Source organism: Maniola hyperantus, chromosome 9 (genome assembly GCF_902806685.2).
Source record: "Maniola hyperantus chromosome 9, iAphHyp1.2, whole genome shotgun sequence".
Lineage (NCBI taxonomy): Eukaryota > Metazoa > Arthropoda > Insecta > Lepidoptera > Nymphalidae > Maniola > Maniola hyperantus.
The window spans coordinates 12994681-13019353 of NC_048544.1; the positions used below are offsets into that span (position 1 = coordinate 12994681).

Sequence of the window (24673 nt, forward strand, 5' to 3'; positions counted from 1 at the left end):
GCTCTAGTTAATAGAAATCAATATTGGAACTACGTTACCCCACATTTCAATGCAAGGATAAGTGCTTTTACAAAGATAATTCAGGTCGCCTGCGAAAAATTGTTATCTTTAGCAAAAAAATGTTACACGAATGATAAATGACTGTCGTCAGAGCTTTTTGCCAAAAATTCGGGAGGGATAATATCATTTTCCATAGAAAGATGACTTTATAAGTACTTGTAATAGGTATTCCTTGAAGTACGAGGATGGTTCTTACGGAGCGAAAAATTTAAAAAATTTGATTCGACTGCTAGGCGATACGAAGTTCGCCGGGGCAGCTAGTAGAATAATAAAATTTGCCTAATACGTTTGTATGAAGATTGAAGTGTAACCTTAAATAAAATATTCTCGATATCTCGTATTCCCGATGATATTTATAGTTCTGCCTATCTAATAATTGAAATATCTCAAACACGCAAGGTCAGGATGCACGAGTCGTGAATTCGAGATCCTCACGTGGCTCGCGTAGATCCACTCTGATCTTTAGATTAGTTTCAGTAGAAGTGCCGAGTATGGCCAGAAGATCGGCCTATTTTTCAGCTCCGGAGTTTCGGTGCTCAGCGTTCCAAGTCCATATTCCGGAGTTTCAAAGCTTCATTGGAAAAAAGCTGTGATAGGACGTCCACCGCCTAATCGGAGGTCAGGGGTTTGATCCCGGACACGCACCTCTAACTTTTCAGAGTTATGTGCGTTTAAAAATTTAATATCACTTGCTTTAACGGTGAAGGAAAACATCATGAGGAAACCTGCATGCCTGAGAGTTCTCCATAATTTTCTCAAAGGTGTGTGAGGGTTACCAATCCGCACTTGCCCAGCGTGGTAGACCCTTCTCACTCTGAGAGGCAACCCGTGCTCTGTAGAGAGGCGGCGATCATGATGATGACGATTGAAAAAATGGAATGTAGGTAATCAAATAATGCATTTGATTTGAATATGATGCACTTAAATGAATTTTCAAAACTATTGAGAGCATGAACTAAAACAAGTGTGGAGAAAATTTTACAACCTGGTAAAATTAATTAGTAAGATTTTTCTTTTAAAATTTTTAATTATGTTTTCCGTCGATAAAATTGGATAACGATTACCCTATATCATATTATGTACAATTTATAAAGACTTTACTGAAATGTAAACACTGGACACGCTCGTCTTTTTTTTAAACATGAGAATTGGAACTCAGGTTATGCTCACGCAACCTCAGTTTTAAAGAACGTGTAATCTTTCAAAACTCCGGAGTTCCGGAGTTCAAAACTGGAATTCCGGAGCTCAAACCCTAGTGCCGAGTTGTTTGTGAAAGCGCTCAATAGATTGTTTTATTGGATTTGAAATAGTAGCCCTGTTATTTTTGATGTCTATATTTGGGAATTCATTTAACGAGTTTTATAAAAATATTTGCTCTTCGCTCGATAAAGGAGGTGTCTACATTCACTAACATTACACATTTCTCCACAATTTTCTCAAAGTTGTGTGAAGTCTGCCAATCCGAACTTGGCCAGCGCAGCGTGGAGAACCATGGCCCCAACAAAAGCTTCCGCGATCTGTGTTTCCTACCAATTACAATCCGGGTATCTTTAAAACAAGAGTGATTAGTGAAGCATCTTCTAGGCAAACGCGGGACATCTTAGGCCACATCATCACTTTCCATCAAGTGAAGTTATCTATTTTTCTATAAATAAAAAATGAATCGCTGAATGTGTTGCTGATCGCAAATCTCGAGAACAGCTGAACCGATTTCGCTAATTCTTTTTTCATAATATTCCTTGAAATACGAGGATGGTTCTTATGGAGAGAAAAATTTAAAAAAAATCTGAAAAAAAAATTTACTGTTAGGCGGTACGAAGTTCGCCGGGGCAGCTAGTAATGATTAAAAAAACTTTCTCATTTTGAGAGCAGACCCGTACTCTGGGCCGGGGATGACCTAAGATGATGGTCAACATTCAAGACAAACATTTAGTAAGTACACAAATTAAATAGGTACCTAACTACACTAACTTTTTGGTAACCCATTTACCAAAGTTCCTTCAAACTTCCTCTAGAAAATTCCATTTTTAAAACGGGTCAGGGCTATGTTATTACTTACTACTGTTCTATTTTTAGAAAGGTTTTCTTAGTAAGGTTACAGATAGTTTGTAAAGGAAACAAACTAGTTCCAAGCACCAAATGCACCTTGGGTCGAGCCCCCGAAGCGCGAACCGAGGTCGTACTAACTAAGTCAACACCAGTCACATCAGAGATGGACCATTTCGAAAATAGCATTTATGAAAAATCACTGTATAATGTAAAGTAGAAGTTTAAGCTAGAATAATATTACATATTAGCCCAAAGGCTAGATGGTAGTAGCAATAAAGCTACCATTTTTTAATGGTGCTTTATGGTGGGAAAAAAAAAACTGTATAATGTGCCCGTAAAAATCGCGAAGTAAAATCTCACAAAAAGTTTGAAGGGTATTACATTTTAATTCTGCTTTATTTTGTTTAAATTTCGCACGCACACGGTCATTGGTTCGAGCCAAAGAGCGTGCGAGCGAGAACATCTAGTTCAATTAATGTAGCGGACAAACGTTTGCAAAGTTTCACGATAAACTAATTTTTTTACTGTTAATCATGATAATAATTCCTAAGTAGCAAACGATTTTAATTTGGAAAATTAAAAATCACTTCCCTTGAAAAAAACCTGTGAAATAAATCACTGTGAAGAAAAATAATAATTTCACCAAATGAAAATGATTTAAAATTAGCAATCACTTGCTTCTCCTGGGGATCGCTTGTATACGGTGTCATAATATACCACCGAGTTAAATACTGACAAATCAAATTGCCTCGTAATAGCATAGGTATGAGAGTTTCCATTCATTTCCCATCAGGGACGTTGCCGGATCGTTACGGTGAAACTCCGGGAAAACTACTGCAGTTAAAAGTAATTCCATGGCCGAGAAGCAATTGCGTGTTATGGCCAGTTATGAAGAGTTGTATAAAGGTTTTAATTTTTAAGAGCTTTATAAAGCAATAGTTGAATCTAACGGCTGCCTGCGACTCGTTTGATGCGTTTAGTACGCAGCCAAAAGTAATGTATATCGGCCTTTAGAATGACATTTCGGCTTTATAGAGCGTTGTATCTGTCACTCATTCGTATATGACGTTTTGTCGGTCTCAACGACAGTGACATCAACGCTCTATAAATCTGATATCTCCTTCTAAAGGTCGATGTACATTACTTTCGGCCGCGCACTGTACCTAGTCTGTCCACCTAGGGCCTAGAGGTGGTTTTCAACGATGCGCTTTTTTCTGTGCGAGGTCACCATTCCAGCACCTTGGGACCCCACCGTCTATCGGTTTTTAAGCGAGAACGGGTATCCGCTATACCATATCTCTATATATTATAAAAATGAATCGCTAAATGTGTTGCTGATCGCAAATCTCGAGAACAGCTGAACCGATTTCGCTAATTCTTTTTTATAATATTCCTTGAAGTTCGAGGATGGTTCTTACGGTGAGAAAAATTAAAAAAAATATCCTGATAAAGAATCGACTGTTAGGCGGTACGAAGTTCGAGGGGCAGCTAGTATTATATAAAAACGTCTATCGGTTTTTCGAACTATGTGCCCTACCCATTGCCACTTCAGCTTCAGCAACCCGTTGATCTATGTCTGATTTGATCACGTAGAGAAAGTGTTGAGACTTGAGAGAGCTATATTATGCTCTCTCCGTCGCCCACTGAGTGACTCTTAGCTTTTTTATGAGGCCCATAGTTAACGCCCATGTCTTGGATCCATATACCATCACTGGAAACACGCATTGTGGTTGAGTATGAAGACTATATTGATGACAAAATAATATGACGGATGCATATCCGGCATAATCGTAAACGTGTTAAGGCATAATGAGCTTCTGTAATGTACTAGCGAATTCCGGAGAACTCAAACAATAGTATTAAAATAACCTCCATTGAATCAACTCGTGAAGTATTCGAAAACATTGCGTGTTTATATTGCGTATCCTTTGAGCTTACTCGTATACCTACCTATCTGTGGTGACCTTTAGACTTCAGAGTTCAGACGAGATAAATTGAGGAGTTGGTGAACAAAACGGTGTAATTCCGCTTCTTTTCGAAAAAAAGAAAAGAAAAAACCGGCCAACTACGAGTCAGGCTCGTGCACCGAGGGTTTCGTACTACAGTCGTATTTTTTCGACATTTTACACGATAACTCAAAAACTATGATGCATAAAAATAAATAAAAATCTGTTTTAGAATGTAGGTACAGGTGAAGCCCTTTCATATGATACCCCACTTGATAAAGTTATCTTACTTGGAAAATTGAAAATATTAATAATTATTAGTTCATGACCATAAGTGAAAGTGCATGTCTGTCTATTTGTCTGTATGTCTGCTAGCTTTTCACGGCCCAACAGTTCAACCGATTTTGATGAAATTTGGTAGTTAATTTACATCTCGGGGTAGGAAATGGGCTTTTTATCCCGGAAAATTAAAGAGCTCCCGCGGGATTTTTTAAAACCTATATCCACACTGACAAAGTTGCGGGCATCATCTAGTAGTAGTATCTAGTTTTTCATAAAAAAAGTTAGAAACCATTGAACTTTCTGAAATAGGTACCTACTCTATATTAAGCAACAGATAACAAAACAAAACAAAATAATGATTTCACACCCAACCAGTTCGCAATCGCGATACTGCGAAAACAAAACTAATAACCAAACCACGTGTAACGTGTATTTTCTTTGGTATGCCCGTTAAGGTCATCGCAATGCACCCACGACAGGTGATGTCAGGTGAGCATTGGTATGTTTTTAAGAGCATTCTTTAGAAGTTCGCTAGCTTAAAATAATGCAAGGGTATATATTTTTCTCTATTCTTATTTATAGTATACCTTTAGGTAGGAAGGTATGTCAAGGTAATTAAGGATCAATAATTAAATACAGATAATTCATACATACATTTATTAATTTGTTATTAATTCCATAAAAATATGAAAAATGTCTTTTTATAAATTTATTTAAGAACACACGTGAGTAAGCCGGGTAGTATTTATATAAGAATTTTATTTAAATAAATTTTTACAAGTTTAGTACTTTTGAATCGCCAAATGCACTTACCTATACGAAGATCAAGTCAATAACGCGTCGTAGGCGGGGCATTGACTTGATCACACCCTATTCCTTCATTCTCATGCACGATGGGATGGAAATCTGACATGACCAGATAGAAATCTGGCATAGAACCGACGGCTTTACGTGCTCTCTGAGGCACGGGGCGCCAAATTCAGGCTAGTACTAAGAATTAACCTAAATAAACCCAATAAGTACCTATTTTTAGCCCGACCCGGGAATCGAACCCAGGATCTCGTTGTCCGCAGTCGAACATACTAACTGTTAGACTAACGAGGCAGTTCTCGTAATAATATTATAACTGTACTTACGTAATAATGAACGATGAGTCAGCCACCCGCACATCCTTCGATAGCGATTAGATTTTTGCAAATAACGCCCCTGATTACGAAGTGTCATCACACATCATTAATATCAATCCGTAAATATTGATACTTGACGTAAGTAAACGTAACTAATAATGTTATTTTTCTGAAACCTTTAGAAAATAGTTATTTTATTCAAATTTCAAGCTGTAGCTCAACGATCAAGGAACGGAAAGAAATCTGCGCAGTCGTCGGTTCAAATCCACTGCTAAACGACCCTCTTGGGAAGTTTTTTGAGTAAGAGAGAGAGAGAATAATTAGTTTTAAGTGCTTTTGAATCGTCAAAATAATTTACCACTGGTTTGAGGAGTTGTATGGCCTTATTCCACCCTCCATTTTCTACAACCATACCTACCAAAAGCAATTTCACCCTCACCACCTGGGTGCCTGGTGCAGTTCAACTTCCATCTTTCCAGTTTTTTTCATGCACATGCAAATTTTGGAACCAATTCTCTTAGGCGGTGTTCCCACTAGATTTCAACATGAGGTTATCCAAGAGGCGGATCCCCAAACTCTTGAAAAACCGGCATAACATTAGAGGTTCCTCTGGTGTTGCAATCCTTAGGTATAAGTACGCATGGCAAGGGTTTGGAATACTCTTCCGAGATCAGTGTTTCCTGCCAATTATAATCCGGGTATCTTTAAAACAAGAGTGAAGCATCCTCTAGGCAGACGCGTCCCATCTTAGGCCACATCATCACTTCCCATCAGGTGCGATCGTGGACAAGCGCCTATAATAAATTTTTAAAAAACATCAAGTGACCCACTTCCATTACGCTCGCTATTTTATACCTATTAAATATGTGTTGGAAAAATAACCTACACGCCTACGAAGCACAAGCTTCATGCTCAGTTTGAAAGACAAAGACTTACGCTTTAGTAATGCAAATACAAAACACTTTAGGACCACACAATTATTATGTCAAACAACACCACTTGTCGAAATAATACAATGTAATTTTGTTCCATTTACATTAAAAATTAATTATTGTTTCATTATTAATTATTCAGTCAGTCAGTAAAAATTCTATTTTCTAATTTCGAATTACAATATCGGTTGAGTATCGAATACAAAGTCGTAAACGGGAGTAACAAGGTCGGTGCTAGTGGCCGGTACGACGATCTCTGACCTTAGGAATAAATGTGCCAACTCAATTACATTTGTTACTGTGTTACATTGAAACCTTATTTACTAAACAATACATTTTGAACTCATTCATAATAATCTGTACGGTTCCACAGTCCATACGGTGCGTACCTAGGTATAACTAATAATATGCCGATAGTCACTACACAAACAATATACATAATATGTAATACTTATAACGGAACGGATGATTTCTATGCCATAATAAGGAAAAGGACGTCATCCATCCTGGCAAGGCTGCGTTCGAGCTCCAACAATATCCTGAATATGATGGTGGGAAAGCCAGGAAAGAAAGGATACGCCAATTCTCCAGCATTTCATTCAAGTTCTCGTCCGGTAAATACGCAGAGTGTTGACCGGACGAGGGCTTGAAAGTGATCCCAAGATCTTATTGTTTGCGCCCTATTATGATAGCTGCTGTAAAAATAAAATAATAATAAAATGATTATACTAGCATAGTTTTTAAGCATTATACTAACAAAATATACTAACATAGTTTTTAAGCATTATCTGTACCTACTAACAAAATATGGGTCTCTGTTGCCTTATTAAATAAATAATTTAATTTAATTTAATTTATAACAAAGCAAAATTGATAGGTAATAATATAATATGTAACGGCATAACGGGTGTGCATACTAGACCATTAAATGCTCCGGGTTGTTTTTGCAGCGTGCGTCAAAAAGTTTTCTGACCGATCATTTCCGATAATTTATAAAATGCGGCCGGCCGGCCTTATACGATCAGCTGCAATGATAAAAACAAAGGTGTTTCATAATTTACTTAATCCATACTTTTATAAATGCGAAAGTGTGTCTGTCTGTCTGTCTGCTAGCTTTTCACGGCTCAACCGTTCAACCGATTCTGACGAAATTTGGTACAGAGATAGCTTGCATCCAGGGGAAGGACATAGGCTACTTTTATCCCGGAAAAACACGCGGAGTTCCCACGGGATTTTTAAAAACTAAATCCACGCGGAGGAAGTCGCGGGCATTCTCTAGTATTATTATAATGATCACATTAGTTGACGTTTGATCCGCTACAGGTTGAGATGGTAATAGGGGTATGAGGCGGGGGACGCGCCGCACACCCGCACGTCATCCTCATCCGCACCAGCTTAGCGCGAGGGCTGTGCCCGTGCGGGTGTGCGGCGCGTTCCCTCCCCGAGTGCCATCTCGACCTGTCGCGTACTATACATACCTAACTATATGCTGACGTCAATTATTAACAAATTATAGTGACGTTGAAATTGTGCTCGTAGGTCAAAGATTAAACAAAAGAGCTTTAAATTAAAATTGTTATCACTTTTTGGCTGAAATACGCTAATTTAAAGTATTCTGTTCGGGTTGTTTTTTTAAAAACCTTTTTCGCTCCTTGTTTGACTTGTTATGTTGTGGACATGACGTCATTAAAAACAAATTTTTTAGGGTTCCGTACCCGAAAAGGATCACTTTGTTGTCTGTCTGTCGTTAAGACCGGCCAAGGGAATAGAATAGGTATATATCTGTGATTTTCAGGTTTCATGTATGTATGTGTGTTTCTTTATTCCATCACAACCTCTGAATGCTGGGGCAGATTTGAATGTATGAGGTATCGTTAGAACCCTTACACCATCCGGAGTGACAATGGCTATAAATTGGAAAATTCTGAATGGCGACTGTAAGGCGCCATTTTTTTTTTCATGTATTATGTTTGACACAGATATGTCCAGATTTGCAACTAGCGTGGCCTCCTCAGTCCCTCTCACTCAAGCAGATTTTCTTACTTGTGAAATGTCATTCCTTCTACACTTCACGTTGTTTGCCAAATACTCACGTACAAATACATTTTGGCAAACAAAAAAAAGTGGCCACGGTGATAAGGACAAAACATAATAATTTTGTTTCGTTCTAATAAGAGCTTAAATGCATTTAGCTATCTCGCTCTAACAGTAAGTGTCACTATAGGGCTACTTCTAATAGTCCTTGTTCTGAGATGTTTGATAATTTTAGGGTTTTTTTTGCATGGCAGTAGTTATTACTTTTTTAATTAGGTGTTTTTCATGTTTCTCGAAAAGATAATAATGAGTTATGAGTATGACACGTTTTCTTTATGTACCTACTTATTTCAGATTTTATTTTTGTGCTAGTGCCCATAAAAAAATAACATTTTCAAGTTTAGCACGATTCTAGGAAATATGGTAATAATTTTTGTTTTGTGTTACTTTTACATTGTTATTTTTTAAAGTTTGTTTGTTGTTGGTAGGTACATAAAATCTTTCTAGAATATTAATGCTCGCGTAACTAAATCCGTAAAAAAGTATCAACTAGGCTTTACCTACTGTGTTCATAGTCACCACAACATTGCAGTTTAGGATATTATTTCCATTATGTAATAGACCTGTAATATATTATATTTAAATTACAAATGTGAGTTTGCACTTGATTAAACAATAACATCATACATAGCGAGACTAATAATAATTTAATCTATGATTAAAATAATTATTGTGAATGTTTGACAAGTCTTCGTATGTGACGAATCTTGTTAAGTACTTGTTTTTGTTGAATTTCCATTCGCACTGCAGAAAGTCGTGTAAATTCTTTCATAGATTTCAAGATTTGTACAAAATACGACAATGTTAACTCAATTTGACACAAAAACAGATACCTACTTAACAGTTTCAATTTTTTTTAATGTTCTTAAGTGTTCGTTATTGTGTTCTATAATAATTATTATTACTTAATACGAGTTTTCGTCAAACTGTTTGCATTATACCTGCACTTCGAGTTTCGAGGCTTCCTTAGAGGTTGAATTAAAGTGATAAAGCCAATAAAGCTCTCAATGGTTATGATCGCCTGGTAGCTTTTGATACGGTTACGTACAGGTGGTGCCACAGTGACGGTGCTACAGCGATATCAAAAAAGTACCTACCTACCTACTACCATCAATTAATGGGGATGATGCTTAGGTCAAAATTAAATTATGTATTAGTAATTATAGTCCAGCAGCCGCCAAGGAATTTTTTTCTGATTAATAACAAGTTGATACTTCGTCTGTATTCTGTCTTCGTCGGTTCCGTTTCACAAGACGCGCAACTTTTGTTCTGTGAAAATTCTCTAGACAGGTAGCTATTGTACTGCGCAGGTGCTTAACTTGTCATTTGGTGGGTAATTGAAATTGTCTGAATAACAGTAAGTAAGTATTTTTTTGAACATTGAGATAATTGGATAATAAACTCGGATAAGCAATTGTCCTACAAAATAGATGGTATGACTGGAATGTCCTCCACTCCGAATATGTCACAATAACGAGGTCATAAAAATTATGAATAACCAGCTGATTTTTTGTATGCAGCTTAGTAAATATTATTTTGTACAATGAGATGGCTACATAGCCTGATAGCCCTACAAATTTAGTGGCACGTTTTCCCAGTCCTACGCTTAGAAGATGTCCATTTTACGGAAACAATTTTTTCATTTTATTTTATTTTATTTTATAGGCCAAATACTTACTACATAAACCGGGAGAGTCACCTTTTTCGTATATAGTATGTGCTTCATTTTTAGAATATTTGTACTTATTCCTTTCTTATGAAAAATTCAGAAGTGGGTGCTTAACTTAAAGTGATACATAACTAAATGTGATATAATGACACATGAATCACATATAGATTTTTTTTACAAAGTTTTATCAAAAATCACAGTCCTAGAACCAGAAAAAAAAAATTAGTTACAAGACTTATAGGCATTACCTACTTATTATTTCCATAACATTGATATTCATACATAGCACAGGTCAGATCGTAGTTCATGTGGTGCAACTTACGAATATATAGGAGTAAGGTTGTTAACCGCTCAAAGTTGGGGCATTCCACCCCTATCGTGAATTTTCTAGTAAACGAAGGCTGTGGAGCGAAGGCTGTGGGGTTAAATCGCTTCGATGCTTATGTAATCCTGGTACTCGGTGTTTTGGTTACGCAACAGGTGATCGTTCGTTCAACCCCCGGTAGGAAAGGTACCGTCTGATAATATCTGCAACTGTGGATACTGTGACGTCAGTGAATGACGATACTGACTGCTAGCTATCCATTGATTTACAATTACTGAAATCCATGTACCTAAATCAGCTAAAGTAAAAACGATAATATAGGACAATAATTAAATAATCGAACTCTATTGTAGTCAGTAATTTTAATAAAAATATTGTGGCTAATTCCATTGTACACAATCTCTAAACTAAACTAAAATGGCATGTCTAAATCTAATGCTATCCCTTTCATAATGTTGCTTGGGGAAAAGGATGGCACTAAATTTAGACCTGTTAATTTAGTTTAGTTTAGAGATTGTGTACAAGAGAATCGACCCCAATTCTACCTAAGTGTAAGACAAGGCTTGTTTTTTTGGGCCAAGCGGGATTTTAAGACCTTTTGAGTAAAAAAAAAGCAGGATTGTTTCGTCGAAAGTGGAATATCCTAATTAATCAGTAGGACCTACCTACTTTTTAAATACTTATCCGTTTCAAATTAAGTTTACATGACAATAGATGGTCAAAATACCCATATAAAGTGTATTTTAATGAAAATAGTTTACTAATATACTAATAACAATAACTAGGTAGGTATCTACATAGTTGACCGTCGAGTAATGCTCGAAAGGCGGGGCAGTCTGTCCCGCGTGGCTAAAATCGGGATTAGTCGCGTGTTCCCCCTAAAATTGGAACGTCTCGCAAACGCTGGGATCCACGGTAGCTTACCGGTGTCCAATACGAATTGCGTATTGCTAAGAAAGGTTACAATAACATTTGCATATGGAATTGTTCCCAACTTCCGATCGGAGAGGTTAGCCGTCAGATGTATGCGATACTAAATCAAGCTACAATTGCCCACAAATCATTGTACTTACGTTGTATAATATCGAAAATGGGTCATGACCTTGTTAGCATTGAATTATACTGTATGCATTCTTCGTAGATATTGTAGCTAGGCTAGGTATTTTTAACCGACTTCAAAAAAAGGAGGAGGTTCTCAATTCGTCGGAATCTTTTTTTTTTTCCGAAAAACGTTCCAATCCTCAATCAAGTCCAAAGTGAGATATTAGGAAAAAAAACTAATACCTACCCAGTGACGTGCAGGTCATAGAGGCATAAATGCACTGCTTACCCCAGTTGAATAGCTCAATGCATATTTTTCATAATGACCTGCCAGTAAACAGGCTCCTACCCTGGCTTCAAACCCTGTGCACGCCACTGTACCTACCTAAGCATTTTTTATTTTATTTTTATTTTGTCGTTTACAAGTTACCCCTTGACTGCGGTCTCACCTGGTGGTAAGTGGTGATACAGTTTAAGTGATAGCAAATTTGTAGAGCTTTGTCCCTGTCGTTGAGACCGAAAAAACGTCATGTAGGTATGAGTGACAGAGACAACGCTCTACAAAGCCGCAATGTCATTCTAAAGACCGATGTACATTACTTTCGGACGCGTACTGTACGTACATATTGACGCGGGATTTACGCATCTTTTGACACCTACGAGCGTGTTTCAAAAAATGGACCACGGTTGCAAAAAAAATTATCCATAATCTTAGGTAGCCTAGGCACTGACGGCCTTTCCGTGCGAAGCCGAGAATCAGTTCAAACAAAATCGCGAATTCATTAAGATAAGGCAGCCAGATCAAGTTACATAACTGATCATCAGTTACATAATGTTTTTAAAGTAATCAATAAAAATACTTAGAAACTAAAGCACAAGATTATGATATAAAATGTCGCAATGAAATTTCAATCCGTTAGGCGCCTGGGCGCCTGTAATAATATGCTGACTTTGCGTCTTGATTATGTAGGGTGTTCAACCTTTTTATATTACTGAGACACTTCCTGTTTTGAAGCTAATTTGATTTGGCCAAGCTTGGCTAAAATAAGTGACAAAAGTTCTTTAAAAATTAGTTCCACATATATCTCTACCATCTAAAATAACGTACATAAATTAAACTGTAAAATTATGTAAATAAGTCCGTTTATACACTAAGACAGACTATGCTTTACGATTTGCGCGTCGAATTATCCTATTCACCCTCATATTAACCACTTCCATACCTAATCTGATTTTTTTCACAGCCTGGAAAGCTTATAATTTTAGTGACTAACGTATAATTTAACGTTACATTTATTCAATGTTTTTCAAAGTTCTATTTGTACATTTCTTAAATATCAATTGTTTTATTTAGTTGAATTACTTAGGTAAAAAGAAGTAATAAAAAAATATAATATACTTAGTCGATGTACCTACTATAGGTACTTAGTCATCGCGATTTTAGCTAGTTCTTTAAGAATTGCGTGGGAACTCTTTGATTATGTGAGATAAAAAGTTGTCTATATCCGTGTCCGGGATGCAAGCTATCTGTTTACCAAATTTCGTCAAAACCAATTAAAACGATGAGCTGTGAAAAGATAACAGACCGGCAGATACTATTTCGCCTTTATAATAATATCACGCATGACTTTTTAATCCATACTAATATTGAGATCCATATTAAATGAGAAAGTGTGTCTGTCTGTCTGTCTTTCTGTCTGTCTGTCTATCTGTCTGTCTGCTAGCTTTTCACGGCCCAACAATTAAACCGATTTTGATGAAATTTAGGACATACTTAGCTTACATCCCGGGGCAGGACATAGGCTACTCTTTATCCTGGATAATCAAAGAGTTCCACGGGATTTTTGAAAACCTAAATCCACGCAGACGAAGTCGCGGGCATCTTCTAGTATTAAATAATATGGAATCCTGATTTTCAAGTTTTGAACATGCAAACCCTAGTCTAATACAGGTGCTATTTTTCGCCCGTTAAGCATTATAACCATGGAACAAACTGAAAAGTCTGGATAAAACTATGTTACACGCGCATCGATATTGATGATTCGATATTTGTATCATGTATGTAATCGAGAGGAATAGCTCGGCTGACCGGTTGCTAGGCACTGATCTTAGCTTGAGCACGTGACAAATTGATGTTAAATACACGCGCATCGATATTGATGATTCGATAGTATTTGTAATATGTAATCGAGAGGAATAACTCGGCTGACCAGTTGCTAGGCACTGAGCACGTGACAAATTGATGAAACGGATTCAAAGTTCAAACACGTGTATCTACCGGTTATTTCGTGTTTCTGCGATTACTTGATTTGTTAAGTAGATGGTCAAGGGAAAACCGGCCAAGTGCGAGTCAGACTCACGCACCGAGGGTTCCGAACTCGGGTATTTTTTTCGACATATTGCATGATAAATAATTAAAAACTATGAAGTACCTATAGTACGCGACAGGTCGAGATCGCAATCGGGGTATGAGGCGGGGGGACGCCCCGCACATCTGCACGTCACCCGCGTTAATCATTAGGGTTCCGTACCTCAAAAGGAAAAACGGAACCCTTATAGGATCACTTTGTTGTCTGTCTGTCTGTCTGTCTGTCTGTCTGTCTGTCTGTCTGTCTGTCCGTCTGTCTGTCAAGAAACCTACAGGGTACTTCCCGTTGACCTAGAATCATGAAATTTGGCAGGTAGGTAGATCTTATAGCTGACATTTGGGGAACAGTCTGAAAACCGTGAATTTAGGGTTAGATCACACAAAAAAAATTAAATTGTGGTCATGAACTAATAATTAGTATTTTCAACTTTCGAAGTGAGTGACTATATCAAGTGGGGTATCTTATTATGAAAGGTCTTCACCTGTGCATTCTAAAACAGATTTTCATTTATTTTTATGCATCATAGTTTTTTAATTATCGTGAAAAATGTCAAAAAATACGACTGTAGTACGGAATCCTCATTGCGCGAGCCTGACTCGCACTTGGCCGGTTTTTTTTAGTGTAGTGTATTTCGCATGCAAAGTTGGTAATATACCTAGTAGGTAGGTATAGTTGCTGAGTTCAAGGTTCAGCTGGGTAAATACTGAATACCTATTTCAGGAACGTGTTTTACTACCCATACGAAATATGATATCATGAACGTTATGAAAATGATGCGTTTAAAACAGACGTTTTTTTTATAAAGAATATTAGCCATGTTAAATGACTAATTTTTCCCTTTCCTCTCCAAACTAAGCGTGAAGCTTGTGCTAGGGGTAGTTACGACAATAGTGCAACGGGCGGGGTTTGAACCGTCGACCTTTCGTTTTTCAGTCCACTCCTTTACCCATTGAGCTATTGAGGCTATTGTTTGTGGTATAGGAGAAAACTCACTAGGTAATATGAATAGAAAGACTAGGAGACAGACAATTTCTTTATTTAATTTAGTCCTAAATACTACACATTAGCCCAGCCAACGGCTTCGCTCTCATTTTTTTATATATTTAGATTTCAGTATTTTAGCGTTTAAACAGGTGAGTGATTTCCAATTTAACTAAATATCACTTGCTTTAACGGTGAAGGAAAACATCGTGAGGAAACCTGCATGCCTGAGAGTTCTCCATAATGTTCTCAAAGGTGTGTAAAGTCTACCAATCCGCACATGCCAGCGTCGTAGACTATGTCCAAAACCCTACTCACTCTGAGAGGAGGCCCGTGCTCTGTATTGAGCCGGCGATGGGTTGATCATGATGATGATCTTCAAGTCAGGACTTCGACTTGTCGCGTACCTACTATAGGTAGGTATACAAAGGGACAATAAACTAACTTAAACTCGGTATTTTCTAGCAATAACCCTTTGATGCAAAGTGTTAGGGCTGTCACATTTTCTTCAATCTTATTTTGTTGACGATTTAAAAGAGCTTAGATCCAAAAGCATGAATAATTAATACAATTAAAGACTGTGCTGTGATTTCTAATTGACTGGCTTATTACGCTCATAATATTAAGTACCTACCTGGCCGCAACCGAGCTTACGCTTGGCTGGCGACTTTAGTATTGAGTGGTGTTAATTCACGACAGGTCTTCGAATCGTCGATACCGCAAAGCCTTAAGACTAAGCTCTTCCTGTGATGACGTATGGAGCGGAAACGTGGACACTGACAGTTGACCTCGCCCACAAACTAAAAGCCGCTCAGCGCACTATGGAGCGAGCTATGTTGGGTATCACGCTCAGGGATGAAATCCGGAATGAGGAAATTCGCAGAAGAACAAAAGTGACTGACATTACTCAAAGGATTAGCAAGCTGAAGTGGCAATGGGCCTTGGGCAGGTCATGTCTGTCGCAAAGCCGACGGCCGATGGGGCAGACGTGTTCTGGAGTGGAGACCGCGTACCGGTAAGCTCAGTGTGGGACGACCTCCAGCCCGCTGGACCAATGACCTGAAGAAGGTGGTGGGGATGCGGATGGACGAGGAAGGCGGAAGACCATGTTTGGTGGCGCGCTGTTGGAAAGGCCTATGTCCAGCAGTGGATGCAAACAGGCTGCTGGATAGGATTGGAATCCTTAATTCCCGCAGAAATTCAAGGAGCGTTTAAATAGTTACTTTTAGTTTAGTTTAGTCAGTTTTTACTTTTTTGTATACTCTCACTGGCCGCGACTTAATATGCTGTGTAGATTTAGGTTTTAAGGCAGCTCAGTTCGGTGCTTTCTTCATACAAACGTAGGAGGGAAAATACAACAATATTCGATATTGTACGCACAAAACTAAGAATTATATCGATTTATCTCGTCATTATCTAGGTTCAATGATATCTAAAACATTGAAAAAAATATTGATTTAAAAGTTACGAGCCTCAAAAGATTCCTATTTTAACACTAAATTTATGTCAACTTTGGGCGTAAATAAATAAGATTAGGGATAGGAAAATTCTAAAAAAAATTATCATTAGACATAGTTTATTTATTCATTAGTTGAAATAACTTTACTTTGCAAACCTAAATTCAGTAGTTTTTTCTCAAAAATACTTTTCCCAAACTACTGTTCAACCCTTTTCAAGCGCTAGATTTCGGCTAAAATCATCATGCTTCTCACCCCAAAACATTAGACACCGCGCGGGTGGCGGAGGGAAGGGCCAGCCCAGCGGCGCGCGGCTGCGCGTGTAATATTGTGGTTTCTATGACGACAACTGTTGTTATTAATATGTTTTCAAAAACAAAAGTCGTAATGATTTTATAAAATTAATTTTTATTCAGTGGCTATGCAAATGTGTAGAAGATTGAGCAGAGCAGAGTCAATAAGTCCTTCAAATACTTATTGCATTTTGTACATTGACCTCTGGAATTTGAAATTTGGACACCAATTTTATTCATTGTTTTATTATTGACCTGACTTTGTTGTTGAGGTCCTAGTAGGGATATCTACTCGTGTGGTCCTAGTACAATAGGTAAGTAACTTTGTTTAGTTATTTATTTTATCTAATTTTAAAAAACCGGCCAAGTGCGAGTTGCTCGCGCACCAAGGGTTCCGTACTCAGGTATTTTTTTGACATTTTGCTCCATAAATCAAAAACTATTATGCATAAAAATAAATAAAAATGTGTTTTAGAATACACAAGTAAAGCCCTTTCATATAATACCCCACTTGGTATACTTATCATACATTGAAAATTGAAAATACTAATTATTTTTTCATTAACACACTTTAATTTTTTTTTGTAAGTTGTAATCACAAATCTATGGTTTTCGGATTTATTCCTTTACTTGTGCTCTAAGACCTACGTACCTACTAAATTTCATGATTCTGGGTCAACGGGAAGTATCCTATAGGTTTGTGTGACAGATACGACACAGACGGAGAGACGGACAGACAGACAGACAACGAAGTGATCCTAAGGGTCCCTTTTTTCCTTATAAAGTACGGAACCCTAAAAAGGCACCTGTATATGTATAATAATATAGGTAGGTAGGTACCTACCTGGTGGTATTTCTTTGTATTTTTAGGGTTCCGTACCTCAGAAGGAAAAAACGGAACCCTCTGTCTGTCGGTCCGTCTGTCCGTCCGTCCGTCTGTCCGTCCGTCCGTCCGTCCGTCCGTCCGTCAGTCCGTCCGTCCGTCCATGCGTCTGTCGGTCCGTCCATCGGTCCGTCTGCCCGTCCGTCTGTCCGTCTGTTCGTCTGTCGGTCTGTCCGTCTGTCTGTCTGTCCGTCTATCTGTCTGTCTGTCTGTCTGTCTGTCTGTCTGTCCGTCTTACAAATAAAGTACGCAACGCTTCGTACAAATAGTACTTTTTTATTTATTTACTAGCTGACGCCCGCGACTTCGTCCGCGTGGATGTAGGTTTTCAAAAGCCCGTGGGAACTCTTTTATTTTCTGGGATAAAAGAAGGCAGGTCATGCCTGTCGTAGAGGTGATGGCCGTTGGAGCCGGAAAGTTCTTGAGTGGAGACCGCGTAGGTATAAGTAAGCGTAGTGTGGGACGCCTTCCAGCACGATGGACCGACGATATACAGAGGCTGGCGGGAAGTGGCTAGGTGAGGAAGGCTGAGGACCGGGTGTGGTGGCGCTCTTTAGGGAAAGCCTATGTCCAACAGTGGACGACCGCAGGCTGATGATGATGGAAAAAATCACGTTGATCCGTTGCACCCCTCACACGTCCCTATCCGCCTTCTCCACTCCTGTCACGCTGGCGAATAAGTTTGGAATAGAATAGGATTTCGATGGAGTGCGTGGATTTTTGTGAACGGAGTTCAACCATGTAGTCGTGGTTTGGTACAATAGTAAATGGTACAATATTAATTCACCAACAACAGTTCCTAAAACCCATAGAATAGGAGTGCAGTACCCTGCAGCATCAGTATTGAAGAGTTGGAACTTAAAGTTCAATAATGGTATATATGTTTGGCATCTACAATATTATCTCACAATCAACAGTGGCTTAGGAGTGCAATACCCTGCATCATCAGGGTTGAAGAGTTGGGATATCGAGTTGAATTATGAAGTCGTTGCTTGGTACCTAAACCAGAGATAGTTTATTCTAAGCGTACCTTTAATATCAATTCAACATCAACTATTCCTAAAACAGCTGATTGAAATCCAAAAGTACAAAAGCTACCCGTCATTATTATGATGATGGTTGAGAAGTTGGAACTTGAAGTTTTAACATGTATGGTTTCTAACAAAAAAGAATGAATGAAATCGGACTACGCGTTAATGAATTACAGCTCAGTATACATTTTAACTTTCAACCCCTCTCCTAAGGGAACCATGCTGAATTTCGGGATAAAAAGTATCCTATATCCTATATCCTCATAGTATGACGTCAAATCGTACCAAGTTTCATTGGAATCCATTCAGTAGTTTCAGCGTGATGCGCGGCCGTGATACAGACAGACAGACAGACAGACAGACAAAAATGAAAAAAAATCCAGTTTTGGGTTCAGTATCGATTATAGAGTGCCCTCGAAAAAAAAATTTCAAAATATCTTCAATGTACAGAATTTCACCTGTTACAGTTTTATTATAAGTAATAAAATAATAATAATAATATTGATTCAGATACAAGTTAGCCCTTGACTGCAATCTCACCTGGTGGTAGGTGACGATACAGTCTTGCTTACGACTATTTCGGATCGGAAATTCTTGGATTCAGGTTAAATGCAGTGCAAAAAGAGAGATCATTAGGATTCCGTACCTCAAAAGGAAAAAGGAACCCTTATAGGATCAGTTTGTTGTCTGTCTGTCTGTCCGTCTTACAAATAAAGTACGCAACGCGTACTAGTACGCGTAGTCTGTCTGTCTGCTAGCTTTTCACAGCTCATCCATTTAACCAATTTTGATGAAATTTGGTACAAAAATAGCTTGCATCCCGGGGAAGAACATAGGCTACTTTTATGATAAATAAGATTTAGTGGATACCGCTATTTTTCTGGAAATAACGTTAGATGCGAAACTTCAATGGGGCTCTCATATAAATAACTTATCGAACAGACAGTTCTGCTGCAAATGCGGTAAAAAAGATTCGCCAGTTGACAGACATAGAAACGGCGAGACTAGTATATTTTAGTTACTTTCACAGCATTATGTCATATGGCATATTATTAGAAAAGAAAAAGAAAGAAAAGAAAAAACGTTTATTTTTTAAAGCTGTACCACACATTACCAGTTACCAACTGGTTAGGTTATCCCAGCGCCTCTTATACTTGAGTAATAAAGTCAAAAAACCTCAAGTAGAAGAAGCGCCGGAATAAAGTATGTCATGTGTGGCACAACCCAAAAAAAAGGTCCCTACTCAGCATAAATGCATATTGTCTTGCACAAGTACAAAAACATACAGCGCTGGTTTTCAGTAGAAACCCTGATTCAGATGGCACCACGGAATTATTATGGGGTAATGCTGCTGATATAAATTCTATTTTTGTGCTGCAGAAAAGGGCTGTTCGAGCCATATATAGTATGGGACCACGAGAGTCGCTGAGAACTAAATTTAGAGAAGTTAAAATTATGACAGTGCATAATCAATATATTTTTGAAAATTTATTGTACGTATATAAAAACATAAATAAATTAAAAAAAAAAGTGACTGTCATAAGTTCAAAGTGACTGTCATAAGTTCAAAGTTTTCATAAAACGTAAACTAATTAAAAAATCCTATTACATTGTAAAGGATTATTTAAATGATAAGCAAGCTTGGAAATGAGTTGCTCGGCTTTGTGATAGTTCTAATAAGTTTAATTTATGATTTTGTAAAGTGGTGATAATAAAAAGAATACCCGGCTGAGTTAGCTGTGGGCTCTTCTCAGTCTTGGGCACGTTTGGAACCCTCGTAGCGTTTGCGAAATAATTATCACCACTATATTTTACAAATCCAACAACTGACAATCGAAAAGAGTAATTTATTACCTATTTTGAACAAATCATTTGACTTTGACTTTTGATCTCGGAAAATCAAAGTTCCCACGGGATTTTTAAAAAACCTAAATCCACGCGGACGAAGTTACGGGCATCATCTAGTGCATACTAAATAGTTTTTGATTCATCATGCAAAATGTCAAAAAATACTATTTACCTATTTATTTATTTTTATTTTTCACTAGCTGCCCCGGCGAACTTCGTACCGCCTAACAGTCGATTCTTTTTCAGGATTTTTTTAAAAATTTTCTCTACGTAAGAACCATATTCGTACTTCAAGGAATATTATAAAAAAAGAATTAGCGAAATCGGTTCAGCTGTTCTCGAGATTTGCGATCAGCAACACATTTAGCGATTCATTTTTATATGTACCGAAATTCTAGTTACATAGTAGTAATAAATTAAGTTACATTGTAAATGCTTATCTCTAAACAGAGATTTAGAGATAAACATTTTACTATTGTAGTACGGAAACCTCGGGGCGCGAGTCTGACTCGTACTTGGCCGGTCGGTCTGTCGGTCGGTCGGTCGATTTATTTTAGAATGCATCGTATCGACAGCTGGTGGTAGTAGTTTACATATATCCTACTAATATTATAAACTAGGTGAAGCTATGATAGCCTAGTGGTTAGGACGTCCGCCTTCTAAACGGAGGTCGGGGGGTTCGATCCCGGGCACGCACCTCTAACTTTTCGGAGTTATACGCGTTTTAATTAATTAAATATCACTTGCTTTAACGGTAAAGGAAAACATCGTGAGGAAACCTGCATGCCGAGTTCTCCATAATGTTCTCAAAGGTGTGTGAATTCTACCAATCCGCACATGGCCAGCGTGGTAGACTATGGCCAAAACCCTTCTCACTCTGAGAGGAGACCCCTGCTCTGTAGTGAGCCGGCGATGGGTTGATCATGATGATGATGAGGTGATGCCCGCGACTTCGTACGCGTGGAATTAGATTTTTAAAAATCCCGTGGAAACTCTTTGATTTTCCGGGATAAAAAGTAGCCTATGTCACTCTCCAGGTCAACCATACCCATGCAAAAAATCACTTCGATCCGTTGCTCTGTTGCGACGTGATTGAAGGACAAACCATACGAACCAACAAACAAACACACTTTCACATTTTATAATAGGTGTAGTGATGTGTGTGTGTGGATGTTTGGATGTTTGTTACCTCAATCACACAAAAACGGCTGAACGGTTTTGGTATGAAATTGGGAATGGAGATAGATAAAAGTGTTAATTAGGGTATACCCTAAATTACACATAGGCTACTTTTTAGCCCGGAAAAATCAAAGAGTTCCCACGGGATTATTTAACAAACCTAATTCCACGCGGACAAGTTGGGGGCATCAACTAGTAATAAAATATAATTTGACTTATCCGAATTCCGAAAGTCAAGGGTTGTCAAATCACACATTATATTATAAGGCGAAATTTTGTATCTGCGTGTGTGTTGTGTATAGGTTTGTTACCCTTTCACGCAAAAAGTACAAGACGGATTTGGCTGAAATTTGAATAGTGATCGCTTTTGAAAGAGTTCTCGCGGGATTAAAAACCACTATATCCTCGCGGACGAAGTCGCGTGTATCATCTAGTTACAAATACATAAATACATTTTCAAAAAAGATTTTCATTTCATTTCATTTCATTTCAAATTAAGTATGTAGGTCATATTGTGTGCTTAGACAATTTAAATTATATACTTGAGTTTTCATGTAACAGAAAACAAAAATGGATTGGCGGAAGAGGAAAAAGAAACGGTTTAGACTCGCAAAAGCAATCCCTGCAAAGAGGAGATCTATTAAAATTCATCAGAATCTTTCCAAACCATATAGTATCTTGTGATGATAATGCCATTACTTTTTCGGGGTTATTCCTGTGAGTCACACCCGACGTGAGTAACATGTGACTCGAGGGGGAATTTTATTTGACTGAATATGTACTTTTCCGGGATGCTGAATTTGATAATGACATTTATTTTCAATCCAAATAGCAGACATGCACTTTCACAAAAAATAGAAATGGGTGTCGTTTTCAGGGTTTCCAGGATGCTGGTTTTGATAATGACATTAATTTTTAATCTAAGATGGCGGGCCAGCACTTTTTATAAAAAATAGACGCGAGTGTCGTTTTCAAGGTTCTCCAGGATGGTGAATTTGATGATGACATTATTTATTTTCAATAAATAATTATATAATTATACTTCTATTTTAGTGGATCACAGGGATTTTCTTTGACAAGGAAACGACAAAGCAAAAAATCGAATTGAATTAGATTATGATGCTATCACACCGTACCATTTAGAGCCAGCTTCTGAAAATTTGACACTGTGTTTGTAAGTTGATATTATTTAGATACTAGCTAATGCCCGCGACTTCGTCCGCGTGGGCTACACAAAATTTCGAACCCCTATTTCACCCCCTCCAGAGTTGAATTTTCAAAAATCTTTTCTTATTGGATGCCTGCGTCATAATAGCTATCTGCATGCCAAATTTCAGCACGATCCGTCCAGTAGTTTGAGCTGTGCGTTGATAGATCAGTCAGTCAGTCAGTCAGTCAGTCAGTCAGTCAGTCAGTCAGTCAGTCAGTCAGTCAGTCAGTCAGTCACCTTTTTCTTTTATATATTTAGATTAGGAATTAGGATTAGGATAATATAATTATTATGTTACTAGCTGCCCCGACGAACTTCGCACCGCCTACAGTCGATTCTTTTTCAGGACATTTTTTAAATTTTTCTCTCCATAAGAACCATCCCCGTACTTCAAGGAATATTATCAAAAAGAATTAGCGAAATAGGTGCAGCTGTTCTCGAGATTTGCGATCAGCAACACATTCAACGATTCATTTTTATATAATAATATAGAGATTTACTATTTGTTGTCAGATTTGTCAATGCTGAATTATGTTGTATTTTAGTGACTCAAGACATTCCTTTTAGAAGAAAACAAGGAAAATAAAATGAATGTGCCCAATATACGTACCACTGAAATCCAACATGATGCTGCAACATTCAATTCCGTACTAAATATTGAAAGGTCTACCCATACCATACTTGTAAGTTGTTATGCTATGTTTTTTGCATACATTCTATATAGATAATACTCACAATATATTTATGTTGATTGTATGTTTATTAATTCCAGAAATGAAATGGAGAGCTTCAATAGTTCTGCGTCGAATGATACATCTAATGTGACTGTTGAAACAGAAAATGATACATATTGTGTTTATGTGTGTAGTGGGCTTTTAGAGGGAAATTGAATTGTACCTACTTCCTACTTATAAAAATAAAATTTTCATTTTTGAGATCAAAGTGGAATTTATTTAGACTTTTTTATACACAAGTAGATGGTATATATAGTTTTTAGTCGCTACTAATAGATAAGTGTAGGCAACAAAATTTATTTTCACAGACAAACGAATGTGTAATCATGTGTTCCTAATAGGTAATCCGCCAGCACAGAGAATTCAACTCCTAGAGTACGCATATACAAGGATTTACATGAAAACAAAATCGTAAAATGTTGGCGGGGGACAGGGGAGAATGCTTTGTTGTGATTGGTGGACTGACTAATAAAAACAATGTGCGGAATGAGGGTACCGAACGGGCGTGGGCGATGATTCATTTAAAATTCCGTGGGATCACCACGATTTAGCAATGCAATTCCTTAGGTACAGCATCAGGGTCGAGAAGTGGGTCTTCGAGTTCAATGATAAAGTCTTTACTTGGTAGATATAGGTACCTACCTCTCAATATCAATTTATAACCGACAGTTTCAAAATCCCATAAGTTTTGGTGGTCATGTCCCCTGCAGCATCAGGATTGAGGAGTTGAAATCTACATTTTATATAGGACAATGTTGCAAAGTTTCTTTATCAATTAAAAAAAATACGCAAATCGGTTCAGAAATCTCGGAGATTTCTGTGTACATAGGTAGAAAAACACAACTCCTTTTTTAAAAGTCGGTTAAAAAAGTATCCTTTGTTAATCCTCTACTTGTCTGTAAAAGTCCCGTCAAAATAGGTTCTGCCGTTCCGAAGATTAGCCCGTTCAAACAGACAGACAGACAGACAGTTTTTAAAAACATTTGATTCAGCTGTTATGGTACAGTTCAAATAACAATATTATGAGCTTGCGGTAGTTATTTCGAAATTACAGACAGACACTTCATAGAAGTATGGATTTCTATAATATAATATAAGTACGAGTTGTTTATACACGCTGAGGTAGTAGTTACCTAATAGGTATGTATGTAAGTGAGATTTTA

General features: G+C 37.7%; 1 protein-coding gene across 1 annotated transcript in view; it reads right to left on the reverse strand.

Annotated features, from left to right (window-relative positions):
• LOC117985277 (terpene synthase-like) overlaps positions 1-24673 on the reverse strand; it is a 383491-nt gene that overhangs the window by 188855 nt on the left and 169963 nt on the right. The gene's annotated exons all lie outside the window — the stretch shown is intronic.